This window comes from Mus pahari, chromosome 5 (genome assembly GCF_900095145.1).
Source record: "Mus pahari chromosome 5, PAHARI_EIJ_v1.1, whole genome shotgun sequence".
In the NCBI taxonomy this organism is placed as follows: Eukaryota; Metazoa; Chordata; class Mammalia; order Rodentia; family Muridae; genus Mus; species Mus pahari.
This window is the reverse complement of record NC_034594.1, coordinates 2307617-2324141: the sequence shown is the minus strand read 5'-3', so window position 1 is coordinate 2324141 and position 16525 is coordinate 2307617. Positions and strand designations below refer to the sequence as shown.

Below are 16525 nucleotides of genomic sequence, written 5' to 3'. Positions count from 1 at the left end.
GATTAAACATGTGCTGCCCTGCATTTCCATTGTACCGTGTTGTGTTTCCATGGTCAGTGGCCTTACTTATGCTTCTGTGTCCTTGTGAGCAGAAGACCTGCCTCCTGTGTATCATACTCTGCCACTGACTGTCTAAGGTTGTCCCAAGTTCCATCCTTAGCATCATTAGTGGGTGTGCATGAAAGGTGTGTGCATGGCTCTAAATGTGGGTGCAAAGGCAAAGGACTCTGTGTGTTGAGCATGTGACCTGTGATCTTGTGAACCTGGGCTTTCTCCTTCCTTCTTCCTTCCTGGGAACATGAGGCTACGACAGCAAAGCCAGCATTGCTTTTCATAAGCAAGGCAGCTATTTTCTGTCCTCTTCTCTTCCTCCAAAGATTGAGCTTTGCCAGCCCTGCTGTAGCTGGTTGAAGGGGACCAAACCTCTCAGGAAGACGGACTTGGTTCCGTTTGACCAGCCAGAGCAGGGGGCCACTGCCTTTGGAGGTGACTGCAGCCTGAAGTTTGGGAAGTCCTTGGAGTCTGAGCACCACTTGTCCAAGCCTGTAACAGAGAGAACCATATTAGCATGAATCAACCCCAAAGAGTACATTACCCTGACTCACCTCTCACACGGCTTGAAAGGAACCTCACAAGGTCCGTATGCTTTCTAGTTTTTATTTATTTACTTTCTTTAGCTCTTATTATTTTTTCAAATTGTAACATTAGGCACAAAAATGGAATACAGTTATAGAATATGGAAAAAACCAATAGAAACTTTTTTCTTTTATATCCTAAAATAAACTTAACATTGTCAAGTATATTTGTATGCATATGTAAATGTACATTATATAACCCTCTATGAATGTATCATGTTTGCATTAAAAATGAAATATAAGTAGGTGGAGGATATACAGTAACTATGATACTGAGTTTCTTGTTTTCTTGTAATTTAGATGTTTTTCTTTATAGCTTTTCTCACTTACGCTTGTTCTGAACCAATATATTTCAATATTATAAATATTTATCTGTGGCATGTTAATTTTACCTTACATGTTATCTGTAAGGTTCATACATATGAATATGGTAATTACAATTCACAAATTTACATTGTTTGACAGTTTTTTATTATTTAAATATATTATCTTCATTCCTTCTCCCAGTAATAGATATCACAGTCCTTTGGTTTGAAAGAATGGATGGAATTGACTTTGGTAGAGTCTACCGAGGGAGACAGAGGCAGTTTTTGGTTCTTGTAGATCATGAAGAAGCCTGGATTCCAGTATGTAGGAACTTACAAACTGACCATTTAAGTGAAAAGTAACATTTACCACTCTGACATACCCAGGGGTGGAGTCCCCAAACTCATGTACCCTGTTTTCTCAGTGATTCTGAGGCATCTAAAGTTTGAGAACCATTGAACTAGTAGGGGCATCCTCTGGTTTTGACTTGTTAGTAGTAAAGTGAGATCAAGTGTAGGTAAGAAGGAGAGACTCCCCCAAAATATGACTTGCTATCTCCATAAGGTATTGGTGTAAGGAGAGGAAAGATGCAGGCAGAAAAGATAGTTGGGTGCTTGCAGAAAACCAATTTCCTCCTTTAGGGCTAGTTACTGGCTAACATTTTTTCTTCTTCTTGATAAATAGAAGTCATTGAGAAGAAAGTGTGGCCAGGCAGTGGTGGCACACACCTAAAATTCCAGCACTTGGGAAGCAGAAGCAGATGGATCTTTGAGTTTGAGGCCAGCCTGTTTTACAGAGTGAGTTCCAGGACAGCCAACACTACACAGAGAAAGTCTGTCTCTAAAAACAAAACAAAATAAAACAAACAAGACTCTCCTGAAATTTTCTGGGCTCAAAGTCCACTGATGCATTATTGATTTTATTTATTTATTTGTTTGTTTGTTTGTTTATTTTGATACTGAGAAATATCATATAATGATGTTTGGTATTGAGGTGTTAAGTAGCACCTTGACCGGTCAGCATGTTTGTCTATACTGTGGAAAACATGCCTAGTTTGCCTCTTGTGAATTTTGATGGTAATGAAGGGTGTACTAAGTTCCTAGGGTACACAGAGGAGACTAGCAAGGCTTGTAGGAGAGTCTGAGGGGCAATTATGCTTGCCTTTGAGGCCAAAACTTAACTTTCAACTCCATCTTGCCTCGAGAGTGTGCCTCATCACTCATCAACAAGAATTTGTACTTATCCATGAATGTGTTAAAATCCACTGGACACATCTAGAAGTGAGGTAGCCAGGTGCCTGGCTTCTTCCAGATGGACTCTAGAGAGGCCTGTCTAGAATCAGCAAGGTACTTCATACTTCCAAGCGCCCAACAGGGCACTGCAGAAAAGGTAACTGGATAGAAGCACACCTATCAGGTATGAATGCTGTGATGAGAGAAATTAGCATTACAAAATACAGTGTGACTCTAGAATAGTACTGAAGTTCCTCTGTGTCCTGGGCCACACCTCCTTGGTGTGAATCTTCTTGGCTTGGCAGTCACAATCTTACCTTCTCCACTGTTCTTATTCTAATGATAGTCATCTTGTGGCTCCTGCCCTCTGTCTCCTCCCATGTCTATCTTGCCCACAGCTTATGTTAGGGAGCAAGAAGTCAGGCAACTGCAGGGGCAGAGACAACCTGGCTGTCTGAGTTTATTTCTGAAAAAGCGCACACAAGAATTCTGAACACAGTTTCCCCAACTCTTTCCTTGTCTTTGTCCATGTTTTTTTGACCCAGACTCAGCAACACAGCCATCTATATAACATACCCCTGATTTCAGAACGACATGAAACCAAACACCAGGGTAGAAAAAGAATCCATGGGCAAAGCAGGTAAAGTTAGATAAAAAGATAGGCTGTCAATGGAAAGAAGTTCAATTTGAAGTATCAGATATTTTATATAAAAAAGACTGAAGTCTAAAACAGAAAGGACAGAGATTTTTCTTGGAAAATGCTAGTGTCGGACACCATACTATTAAATACAGGTTTTCTCTTTCTTCACACATTGAAATTTTGACCTGGCTACTTCTTTGCTATGGAGGTGGTCTGTACACTATACATGCTTCGTTGCACCCCTGGTCTCTACACCCTAGACTCCAGGAATACCCTAAGTGTGACAACAATTTTCCCAAATTACCCAGTTCCTGGGCCACTGATCCACAGTGGTAAGATCCTATGCTCAGTCCTGTCACTGGCCCATCTCTATTAATCTCCCCCCACCTACAACCCCTGTTCCACATTCTCACTTTTCCCCAGAAGAATAGGGTGGCATGCTCGTGATGGTAGCTAGGCCACTGAATGGATGCAGCCCTATTTTAGGACCCCCATCTTTCTTCAGACAGTGTGGCCCAGAAGCAACACACTGACAGAGGGTTGTGAAGTAGAAAGAACAGCAGCAGGGCCAGGAGGTGTGGAGCCTTCTACCAGGGTGGTGTTCTTCAGAGCCTAGTAGTTGTATACTCTCTGTTTATAACACAAGTCACACACGCACAGCAACTGCCACACACTGGGCACCATGAACTATCACTGAGCTGGCTTGGTAGAAACATCCATTGCAGGAGCCATATGAGCAGAGGAAGGAACTAGGACCCTGGGAGCTGATTCCCTGAGAGTAGATGTGAGGGAGGTTGGTATAAGGGGGCTAGGATGGGGAGCATAGTTGGCCTGAAACCCAATATTGCGGGAGAAGTCTGTAGAGGTGGATTTCTGGGGAAGAGGGCACCTGCAGGTAAGAAAACGTAGTCAAGGAATGAAGAAGTCAACAGTGTATTCTCTGGGTGGAGCCATTGGCCTTGAAGAAGCACTTGCCAAAACCACACACTTCCTTACATTCCATAGTGCCGAGATATCTATGAGGATATAAAGAAGCATGTGGCCCGGGGAAGTGGTGTCCTCCGAGGCACTTGTCATGTAGAAGGCAAAGCTGCTTTCTTCCTTGCACAGGTGAAAAGTGCGAAGGATCCCTGGAACCTGACTTCATCCATTCTATACTCCCAGAAACTATCCTGGAGTAAGATGCCATCTTGGCCTAACAGGCAGAGCTTGTTGGGAACAAATTTCCCCCTATACACTTCAGTCTGAGAGCAAGGACCCCAAGGCTCCCCTAAAAGCCACTAGAGATTTCAGCTCAGTTATTGCCTGGCAACCTGCGTTATCACTATAACTACCAGGGTGCAGGTTGCAGGGTGGATTTGAAAATGGTTCTTCTTCTTCTTCTTCTTCTTCTTCTTCTTCTTCTTCTTCTTCTTCTTCTTCTTCTTCTTCTTCTTCTTCTTCTTCTTCTTCTTCTTCTTCTTCNCTTCTTCTTCTTCTTCTTCTTCTTCTTCTTCTTCTTCTTCTTCCCCTCCTCCTCCATCCCTCCTCCTCTTCTTCCTCTTCCTCCTCCATCCCTCCTCCTCCATTTCCTCCATCTCCTCCTCTTCCTCTTCCTCCTCCTCTTCCTCCTCCTCCTCCTCCTCCATCCCTCCTCCTCTTCTTCCTCCTCCTCCTCCTCCTCCTCCTCCTTCTTAATATTATGGAACCAATAGAACATTAAAACAAGGGGTAACATGTAGAGAACTGCTCAGCTTAGAGGCTGGCCCAGGCACTATTGTGCTTCCTATTTGGGTTGCTTGGAATGTGCTGACAGGCTGCAGCTGCCAGATGAGCATTCCAAAACAATTGTTCATTGTGGAAAGGATCTCTTTTGTTCAGCCCCTGCTGCTTGTGGCGATCACCTGCCTCCCAGTCTGTGAGGCCTGGGCTGTAGGAGAGGAATGGACACTGGCAGCTGTTGAGCCATTCAGGGTCTGACTGATCACCCTGGATGGGGAAAATTAAGGGTTTGAGCTTCTTGGCATAGAATTCTCTGTCAGGAAATAGAGAAGCAAGCTAAGAGGAGAAGTAGGGTCCCGAACTGGCTCATAGCTCTGTGAGGGCTGCTTCATACAATCGAAGAACAATAATAGTGATAAGTAACTTTTTTCAGATAAGTTTTCTATGACAGGATCATTTTCAATGCCTTCCCTATGCCAGCTCTTTAAATCCTCATGTCTACGTGAAACTGTTTTCCCTGCTTCATTCTGGTTTTACACATGAAGATATGTCTCTAGAAATGGATTAGTTTACTTATATGCAAATGGAAATTATTTTAAAAAAAAAAAAGAAAGAAAGAAAAATCTAACCAGATTGGAAGAACAGCCTTGGGTCGGTCCAGGTTTTCTTCATGAGAGCTTGGGAGGTAAGAGGTGTTGGGAAGGAAGAGAGGAAGGAAGGGAAGAAGGAAGGACACAAAGGTTTTATGTTCCATTTTCATCCTTCTGCAGTTTTGAGCTTGGTATGCTGATATTGCATTGATTTAGAAGTCGTGTGTGTGTGTGTGTGTGTGTGTGTGTGTGTATGTGTATGTGTTTCCCTCCCTTAGGTGTATAGGAAAATGACCCAGGCATACTAGCATACTAGTCAAAATCTTTCTGCATGACACTGGGAGCAGTCCAGGAATTCACTTAATCTAATCTATTGGCCATTTAAGATTCTTCCTGCTCTGAAAAGATACCATTCTTCAGGGATCAAGTATAAGCTGTATGTAAGGGAATCTATGGCTGAGCTTCCTGCACATTTGGTGGAGTGGTCTGTCCAAAGCACAGTGCTGGGGACAGATATCTCTGTAGGGGCTGCTCAGGTCAAAGGACATGTTATCTTCTCTCCAAGATCGCTCCGAGAAAAGCACAAACGTCTCATCTGCCCAGAGAGCCATGGTGCTCAAGAACAAGGCCAAGTTTCTTCCTCATTTGTCAAATTCATCACATCCGAGTCCTCAAAAATGTTTGGCACATCTATTGTCAGGAGTGAACGTCTGCAAATCTACGAGAAGCCACTGTGTTTTCCGTTCCTAAGAACTGGAAGGGCCAGTTCTATGTCATTGAACTAATCGGGAGCCAGGATGGTGGTGGTGAGTTTATGTAGGAACACAAATAAACAAGGTTTTCAGGGAAAACATTTGAGATAACTAGGGAATGTAACTACATAATTGCGTTTATTATTTGTGTGTGAATTGCTTGGTCTTTGTTAAGCACAAATTCACATGGTCAACATGTCACATAAAAGTTCTCTGTAAAAGCTTCCAGAAAAAATGAAAGTGTTAATAACTAGTATCTCTGCAGTTCATAAGTTTAGAAAGCTAACATTCTTACTCATTTAGAATACACAGAGTCAATGGAAAGGTCAAGGGAGAACTCTAAAGGCTCATTTAAATTCTTGCTGCACCTTGTTGGCCATCTAACTTCACATACAAGGAAGGACATTCATAAAATGGATTTGAAAATGTTGTGAATGGCAGATTGGAAAAAAAGCAAAGAAATTGCAGCAATCTGAATACCCGATGGACAAGAAAAATGGCGGGAAAGATTATAAGATGGAGAACATGAACACACGCGCTTCCTTAGGGCTGGCAAAGAACGTTGATAAGGAAACTGTGTTAAGTGTTTCCAGGTCATTTTATTACTTTCTATCAGCTCGAATCTTATGCCTTTGATGAGTGATGTTGAGGAGAATTGAGAGAGTAGCTGTGCTATCCAGACAGGTGTACATCGTGTTGTGTTGGCAAACACCCACCTTCCTCCATATCTATATCCAGATCCCAGGATATTTATCAGAAAGTAGTGGTTGAGGAACCCCATCTGCCCACCAAAAGGTGGTTGGTGATTAATGAGATACCACGTGAAGGTCTTGAGTGTCTTAAGAACAAGCTAATGACAATATAAGATGTCACTCAGCACAATACTGAAAACAGTGTTTATTCTCCACCACCCAACTCGATCCCACAATTGACTAATCCATAGAAGCCTCCAATTCTAAGGTGCTCTTCCCTTCGCTTCTATGAAGCAAGTGTGTTGAGAAGCAACAGTGAAAGTGGTGCCAAGATCATAAACAACAGCCATAGTTCTTTTCTTTTCTTTTCTTTTCTTTTCTTTTCTTTTCTTTTCTTTTCTTTTCTTTTCTTTTCTTTTCTTTTCTTTTCTTTTCTTTTCTTTTTTTCCCCAGAGCTGAACATTTGTGTAGTAGAACACAAATAGTACAGATACTGACATATAAGGAAATGAGGATGGTGAATTCCTGGTGATAGTCTTTGGAACATTTCTGAGCTTTTGGGAAAATTGGGAATGGTTTGAGACAGGGAGAAGAGCAGATTACAGACCAATACAGTGTTGTAATCTTCAAGGTTATTGGATGCAACGGGTATGAGGATGAAGACCGGGACTTGATTATAGCCCCAGTTTCCTTATTTGAAAAGTGGGAAATAATAGTGCTTATGCAACAAGAAACTCCAGTGAGAGACTTTTGGGAAGTGTAAAGTGCTGTGAACATTCATTAGTTTAAAAAATGGTTTCATTAATAATAGTAGTATTTAATATCTTACTAGTGTAGTGACTCTACATACCATGTGGGGCTTTATGCATGATCTACTTAAAAGCCTTTCATTAACATAAAATTATTTTTATATATGGATTTACTCATAAGTATTTAGGAAAGCTTAACTATTACTAAAAGATGTTCTTCTAAGAATTCTGGTCTGCCTCAAAAAAGCCATGAAAACATTTTGACATGTCTGTAAAGAAGCTGAGAGGAATCCTTTCAGCATCCTTTCTAACAAGAATCATTCCATTGTGCTGAGTTCTGGGGGCCTCAGTCTCAGTTTGGGAACCTTCGTGAGTGACTTGGTAAGATGCTCAGACATTCCCTTTAGTTACTACAGGGCATTTCCCCCCCCCCCCCCCGATGACAGATCTGCATTTAGACTGTCAGCCCTTTACTGAAAGAGGAGAAAAGACTTGGACCATGTTGAATGTCACCTGCAGCCCCCTCTCTGCATCTCCAGTGAAGGCATCTTTGTGTTCCTTCCCTGTTCTGTCTCTGAGACTGGTCAAGCTTTCTGTTTGTAACAGTGGAAGCACAGGGAGGAGTAGCCTCACAGAGAGGCCTCACTCCAATGTCTGATGACTTTTGCCTTAAGTCTGACATCTACTACTGGTAATCTTGGTGGTTTGTTCATGAAACACAAGCCATTCTAGAGTTTAACAGTCCTTTGGGACTGTCAACAAGCTGACAGGGTAGGAAGCACGTCAGAGTTCCCTCTCTCTAAGGCGAGCAAAGGGGAGTATCTGGTGACAGGATCCTCTTTTTCCTGGGGGCTCAGCCAGGAGGTTTTGCTATTTTTAAAGCACTGACCAGTTCTGAGTGTTGACTGACTCATGGGTATAAATCCTGGTTTAACTTCTCAGTGGCCACCGGGGCAGCACCAGCTCCAAAATTCTAACTTCTCTCCCTCTAGGCACTCTGCCACCTAGCTTAGAACAGGGGAGTACTGGTGACATCACACCAACTCTCTCTCCTTTCTAATGTCTCACCCAGGTGATTCAGAGCTGGGATTCCAGGGAGGGATAGGGCCAGAGATGAGGAGCCAACAGGCTACAAAAGCTTTGGTTTGGAATCTTTATGCTTATACCAATCCTGTGAGGTCTATTTGAAATTTTTATTCTTTCAAGAAGAAGGGGACTTGGACACAAAGTTCCACTCCTAACCAAGAAATTCATTGCAACTGATACCTGCTGGGAGGGAACATCAGTTTTCTCTGAAGGAGTGACACTGGTAGATCAACCTCAGCCCAGGGCAGGTTCATGCTCAGTTGGCTAACACAAAACTGACTTGTGTGTGTGTGTGTGTGTGTGTGTGTGTGTGTGTGTATGTGCTTTCTTTGGTTTGCTTTTGAGAGAGAAAGAGTTAGAGAGAGAGAGAGAGAGAGAGAGAGAGAGAGAGAGAGAGAGAGAGAGAGAGAGAGAGAGAGAGAGAACATGAAATTGGGTAGTAGGGAGGTGGGGAGGATAAGAGAGGAGTTCAGGGAGAGGAAAGAATACAGTCAAAATACATTACATGAAAAATTTTTAAAAAGCAAATAAATGAAATAAAAATCCCATCTTAAATGAGTTAATAAAGTTTGGAGTAGAAAGTGGTTAAGAAACGTACTGAAATCACACAGCAGGTAAGTTGTAGTTATTATTACTTGATATGCATTCTTACATGCTAGTACTTTCCAGCCTTGCTAACTGTTAGTGCTATGAGGAACTAAGGATCCAGGTCCCTACATGCTGATAGAGCCATATAATCAGACAGCGGGCTGGGAGCACATTGTTGAGGACACTCTGGCAGCTACGTCTACTTTATTTTGTTGAAAGTTGTAGGAGGACTTTGAAAAAAAAAACAAAAACACTGCTCTGAGAGTGGACAGAATAAGGAGAATCTGTATTCTAAAGTAATGAAATTATTACTGTTGAAAGCTATGCACTCCAGAGCAGTATAAGGAAACTTTAGTATGAATTAATGAAGAATTCCTGTACACATGATGATACACAGTTAGAGTCTGAAACATAACTACCCTCTTTACAAGGAGTGGTTAACATACTGCTAACAGAACGGCTACATGGAAACCTAGTGAGTTATCCCAGTGTTCAGTCTTTACTGGGAATCACACCCTCCCATCTCGCCCTCCCCTACCTCCCCCCTTTTTGCTCATTTCCTCAGATGGAGTCCCCTTTTTTGAGACATGGTTTCACTCTGTATCCCAATCTCGTCTTGAACTCCATGCTCTTCTGAATTAGCTTCCCAACTGCCTCATTCCATAAAACACTTTAACTATGTTTTATTCTTCACGAATGTTTATAATTGGACATTCATATAGAATGTCCTTGTGACCTCGGCGACACTCCTTGTGCACTCGAGAAACACTGTCTTTCCTCTTGATTGGCTGGCATCCTGATGGTTTCAACTTTGATTTCTCAGCCTATGTCTCTTAAAGCTCACCGCACAGAGAGAATGACACAGATTAAACTCCCCCCCCCCCCGGCCCAGTGAAGCAATGTTTGTGCAGATACTCTCTTAAGCACTGTAACAAGTAACCCGTGTTCGAAATACTCCGGATGAAAGAAACAACCGACCGGCACGCAAAGAGTGCTGTCTGTTGAAGAGTCACCTTTTGTGCAATTGACTCTGAAGCCACTGTGAAGAAATCTGAATATGGTGGATCCAGGAAACATCACCTTTAAAAAGCATGAGTTTCTAATTCAGTCTCCTGGCCATCCCACTTAAACATGAGTGGTAAGTTCCACTTTCAGAGTTCCTGCTTTGATAAGTCTGGGGTAGGATCCGGAAGTGGTAACTGTGGCATGTTTCTGGGGAATATCGATGCTGCTGGTCTGGGGACCACACTGATAACTACTGGGTCAGTATTTTTTATGCTGTACAGGGCAAGGACAAGGAACTGACCCTACATTCTGGCCTCTTACAAATGAGGTGACAGACAGGAGGAAAAGCCATTAGAGGCCTAGACATACTGAACTGTCTCAAAGATGTTTTTAGACTCTAAGCCTTAGAAGCGCCTTTAACAGTGAGGACACAGCCAACCAACATGCCAAAAAGAGAGGGAAGTCCCATCTGGGAAGGGTGTCAAGTGTTTGACTCAAGTTGTGTGTTACTTGAAATGGTGCCAGTGTTTATCAGTAAGGTGTTCACTAGGGTTTGATGAAGAGTAAGTTAGAAATGACGTAACAGGTTTTCCTGAGAAGATAGCTCAGCACAGGGTCACTGGCTCACAAACCCTCATGTGGCATTTGCAGAGAGATTATGATGATAATATGTAGTGTAACAACGTAACGATACAGAATAACAGCATATATCATTTACTCCAGGTCAGCTGTGCCCCACCCCTGCCATTCCTGCCCAGTGCAGTCACTAAACTGAAGGAGGACTAACAGTTACTTAAAGTCCAAGGGGCAAGTCAGGAACAGTGAGCTCTGGTCCAAACTTTCCAAAGAACTACATGGTTCAGGGATTGCTTCTTAGTTTTCAAAATGTTGTAACTGTCCACATTGTCTTAGTAGGGGCATTTGTGGAGTCATTGAAAACTGAGCCTTCTGGGGTGATTGTTATATATATATTAGATATATATTGAGATAGATCCATTACACACACACACACACACACACACACACACACACACACACACAATTTCTGTGAATTCTTTGGAAAAAATTCAATGTGCATTTAAAACATTTTTTTAAGCCACCCCAAAGACATGCTGTAAGTTCAAGGTTACATGATGCTGAGTTCTCCCCTTACACCTAGCACGCCCTAAAGCTTTAGCTCTTCCTGAGGTAATGTGGAATCTCTCCCCACAGTTGGATTCCGGAAACAGCACCTTTCACCGTCCCTGGGTGTCCCAGGGCCCATATCCTCCCATTTTGATCTTTGCTCCAAGCTCCTGCACACAGAAGCCCCACTTCGGTACCAGCCAGCAAGTCAGCCACATGCACCATCTCCACAGGTGGAGACTGCTTCTGTCTTAAACTTCCCACTCCTGCTTGTTTGAGATGCAGAACCCGGAGCTTCACCTGCCTAGATCTGCCTTGCTGACTTCACATAACAGAAGTGGATCACCCACAGGGCTCCCCAAAAATTCACAAAGAAAAAAAAAAGACAGCTGGATAAGGCAGGAACAGCCAGGGGACAAATAGAGGAGACAGCAGCATGCAGAATCAGCTCAGTGACATACCTGGGGAAAAGTTGCAGGCGGGTCCCTCCTCCTCTGTGGATTTTCTTGCCCTGCAGGCTTCTGCCCCCATTGAGGAGCATAGAGCCTGTGCCATTATTTATTTATTTCCAGAGCTGGCAGGGTTGGCTTGCATTTCTATGGCTTCCTGTCAGGATCCTCTCAAGGAAACAGCAGCTGGTGAGCTCAGAAATGTCAGTCAGAATCTTGGCCTAGTTTGGGGCCTTGAAGATTCTTACAGAAAGTTAAAAAGGTTTCTGGGCCAGTGTCTCCTTTGGGTTTTCCCTTGCCTGCTTCTCACCTTTCCATCTATTTTTTCTTTCCTTTTCCTTTTCTCCCCCCAGTATCTAGCTGCTTAAATTGCCTGCTTCTGTCTTTCTGAGGGTCCCCTCTTGGGTAAAGCTGTGGCTCTTCCCGCAGCCCAGCTGAACAGCCCAGTGACTTTCTGACAGTTAGGCCGCTATGCCTGTTCATTTCTTGTTTGTCTCTTTACAGACCCCCACCCCCATTCCTTTCTCTCTCACCTCCACAATCTCTATCCTGCCAGTCTCTCGCTCGCAGAGAAACCAAGGCCTTCCCTTTCCTCATGTGCTCTGTCATCTTTGACAGTCTGTCATTTAACCCTCTATGTGCCGTGCCTGTTTCCCTTTCTTTTTTTTTTTTTTTTATGACTGTCATTTGGTCAAGCTTTACCTCTGCATCTGACTTGTGATCTGCCCAAATGTGTTCTGGGTTCAGGTTTGTCTTCCTCTCCTCTCCTCTCCTCTCCTCTTCCTTCCTTCCCCTCATCTCCTCTCTTCCTTTTTCCTTTTCCTGTCTCATCTCCATCTCCTCTCCCTGATCTCCTTCTTACTCCTCTCTCTGTCTCTGTCTCTCTCTGTCTCTGTCTCTGTCTGTCTCTGTCTGTCTGTCTGACTGTCTGTCTGTCTGTCTGTCTGTCTGTCTGTCTCTCTCTCTCCCTCTCTCCAGGGCTTCTCCCTCTCTAGGCAGTCTCACACCCTGCTTTGCCTAGTCTCTGCTTTTTCCAGGCAAACCTCTTCCCTTTTGTACTTTCCAGCCCTCTGCCCACCCCGAATTGCGCTCTCCCACCTGTTTGTGTCTTTTAAGGACCGTGGTCATGTCCCTGCCTTCTGTCCACCTCAATCACTCCAGTGACGGGCTTCTGAAAGCTGTTAAATTACACCTCTTCAGCTGTCCCACTGCAAAGAGAAATGTCCTTTGCTAAATCCCCCTTTTAAATAGGCAAGTCCATTTATAGAGTGTACTAAAGCAATACACAAATTGTTTTAAAGAGTCAGGATATAATTAAAAAAATAAGTGGATTCTCATCGTTTCGTTTGCATCAGTGTATGCTACTTGAGATGCAGCTTCTTTTAGCTCATCTGAAACTCACTTTGCATATTTGTCTGATGGGTAGGTACTTATTCTGAAAAATATGAGTAGCTTGCGCAGTAGATGCTCAACAGCATGTCCTTGGTGAGTGCTTGCCAGACTGTAGTACACCTTATTAGATACCAGAATTGGGAAGAGCTATTTCATACCTATAAGAGACATCCTGATTCTTTTGGGGCTGGAACCTGAATCTAGAGAAATATATGTAATAGAACATGATTTTAGATTGATGGTCCAGAGTAAGTTCTAATGAAACCCAAAGCTGGGTTTGAGAGCCAGGTAGTAAGAGCTTCATGGATGACAGTCGGTTTCAGTTGGGTGAGGATGGGCAGAGCAGACTTCTGCACATGCATAGAGCTATGAAGGGCTCTGTTACATGGGGAAAACCTTAGGCAAAGGCAAAGAGACAGGAAGTGCTGACAAGGTAGCCATTCTAGGGACATAGGATTATGGTAGGAGATGCTAAGTCTTTAAGATTTCCTAGAAAGCAGGCAATTTTATATGATATACATATGAAAATATGTATGCATTTTATATGATATATGATAGAAATAATATATTATACATATAATATAAACACACACATATATATACATATGAATACACATATACATATACATACACATACACATACACATACATATACATATGTATATTTTGGTTTTTGAGACAGGGTTTCTCTGTGTAGCCTTGACTATCCTGGAACTCACTCTGTAGACCAGGCTGTTCTCAAACTCAAAGATCCACTTACTTCTGTCTTTCAAGTGCTTGGATAAAAAGTGTGTACCACTAACCACCCAGACACTTTATAGTTTTCAGTATGCTGGAATTCGCAATACTGAGAATTCCTAAAGGCCAATTCTTTGCTGATTTTGATTGCTCTCTTTTCCATTTTGTTTCTAGCATGGAGTATGGCACACATCAAGCTCTCAATCAGTGCTTAAAGGTTAAGTCAGATTAATCTACAACTTTACTACAACATGTAATCCCATAGGCCTAAGGCCTCTTTCAAACATGTCCACCCATTAGTTCTTCTGATCTTTACTCCGAGTCAATAGATGGAGCTGATATTTACTTGACAACATGTCTTTATGTAGGGTTACATTTAACGCTTGAAGCTAAAAGTGAGCCTCCAGGCCTGTTGGAGGCGGATACGTTAGAGGGATGTGGGTATTGAAATTTGGGAGATGAAACCTGAAAGCTATGTCACCAGCAAGAGACTTGCTGAATGCACAGAACTCACTCTGGAGGGAAAGCTAGTCTTAGGCCTCCTGATCAACTTCAGCTTTTTTTAATTTTTAATTTTTTAATTTTTATTTTTGTAAACCTCAATAGATTTTAGGGCAGAGACCCTGACATTTCTAGTTGAAGAACCATCTTACTGTCTTACATAAATCAGGTATTTATCTCTTAAGTTTTCTTTTAATGATGCAGGTTCTGGAGTGAAGATGTGAAGGTCGGTCAGTCCGTCTAGGCTCTTCCTGAGATGTTCTTAATGAGAGCTCTCTCCCCAGGGAAGGCCAGGTGAGAGGGTAAAGGGAGAGGCAGTCTTAAGGGCCTCAAACATTCCTATTCATAAAGAAACATTGTTTTTTCAGTGTATGAGGAAACCATGACCAGAAGGGATTTTCCCATGGCCACAGAACCAGGGTCTCTTGGTTCCTAACTCTCATGATTGTTAAATAAAGCTGCTTTGAAGGACATTCCCTTCCCAAGGTCACCACCAAGAAGCAGTGGCCAAAGAGAACACTGAGGAGGATGCAGTCACCTCTTCAAGCTCTTCAGTAGTAAGTGGAAACTGGACCGGGAGGAGGAGCGACAGCTGTTTGGAAATGCAGAGAGCAGACTGTCACACATCCTGCAGTCTCTTGATGGTTTGTGGCAGGCTCAGTGTTGGAATCTCATAGGAGAGACAATAATGATACGAAATGAAATCATAGGATGGTAATAATAAATCCTTTGAGATGTTGCCAGACCTGAGCACTACACGCTTCAGATGCCAACAGACAGCTGCTTGGCTAAATGTGGTCCCCAGTTGTCAAGGAGAGACCCACCCCGTTATAGGAGAAACCAATCAACAAGATATGCAGGGCACAGGCAGGGCAGAGCCACAGGGATGTGACGGAGCCCAGTTGGGCATCAGCTCTGTCCTTGTGAAGTTACCCCTCGCAAACATGTTCAGAGCTTCAAATTTGACACAGGTATGTGAAGCACCGTGAACTGGTTTCAGTGAATTAGGTCTCAAAGAAAAGACCACGTGCCTGAGGTGATTACACTGTTTTTAGACAAGTGTTTGCCAGTTGTAGAGCCAGACACCTGTGAAGGTAATAGTTAGTTGTGAACTTGTGACATCCCCCCAAGATAATTTAGTTTCCTCAAATCTAGAACAAAGGACTTCTTTGGCATCTATTATATGATTGCCAGAAATTGCTGTTTTGATTTTGTTTTTGTTTTTTATTTTAAATCCTTCTTCTAAAACTGAGAGATAATAAAATAATAACGTGATAACCTTCCCTAAAAGGGACTTGAAGTATGATGTGACAGTTGAGCTAAAATGTCAATGTTTACAATACACCAGAAATTGTCATTTCAGTACTCATAATTTAAAGACCCCTCTATACAAATAATGTTTAAAAATCTATTTAAGTAGCACACAAGTAAGATATATTCCACATTTCTAAAATTCTAAATTAATAATTAATATAATTAATATTCTAAAAAGATTAATCTGGATACACAAAAATGCAACAGAATATGGAATAAAAGACAACACCTACACTGAGTTAGCACGTCTAGGAAGCATAGCACTTTGTAAAGGCTAATCAGGAACAACCGTGAAAGCATTGAATCATTTCAGGCTAGTGACCTCATAAACTTAGCTCCCTTATAGCTAACTACAACCCTTATGCTGCTTTGAAATTATATGTGCTTTGTTATATGAAAGTAGTGCACGGTGAGGCTGGTAATCAATTTCATTCTAACACTGCTTTATAAACTAAGGAGTGTTAACTCACCTTCCAGTGCTTTTTAAACTCCTGACAGCCCTCAGTTGTTACTAGAAGAGGAAGCGGGGTGGGGAAGAGAGGGAGGCAAGCCGGGCCATTGGGGGAATGTTTGTGCTGATCTGAACACACATTTAGCAAAATGAGCTTTCTGTTCTTTACATCTATTTCCCAAACATTTCCAGGTGATTTGCCTTTGACCTGCTTCCAAGCTGGTTCCTACTGGAAATCTGCTCTCAGAGTACTGCATGTATAAGGCCCTCTACCACACAGCTGGCAGTTGTAGTGGCTGGGGAAACCTCCTGGGAACAGCTGGCATGGAAGGCTTTGAGGCTCTGTGCCCACCCAGGGCGTCCTTCAGTAACGGGATTTGGGAGATTCCTTTCAAATTATACTACCAACAAAAATGCCTCATAGTCCGGTCACTTGATCTCAGATGGTCACAAGAAAAACACCTAGCGACATAAATCAGGAGCCAAAGGTCTGCTGGCCAGTTATGGTTTTCACTGCAAATATGCATTATAAATCTGCACGCACTCTTTGGACACTATTTTTTATGCTCATTAAATAAT

General features: G+C 42.6%; 1 long non-coding RNA gene across 1 annotated transcript; it reads right to left on the bottom strand.

Annotated features, from left to right (window-relative positions):
• Nucleotides 1-303: 303 nt before the first annotated feature.
• On the bottom strand, nt 304-12768 carry LOC110322690. The gene is made up of 3 exons (XR_002380583.1): nt 12649-12768; nt 11563-11718; nt 304-543 (listed from the first exon to the last, which is right to left on the bottom strand). It is a non-coding gene; the product is annotated as an uncharacterized LOC110322690 (long non-coding RNA).
• Between the last annotated feature and the right edge of the window lie 3757 nt (nt 12769-16525).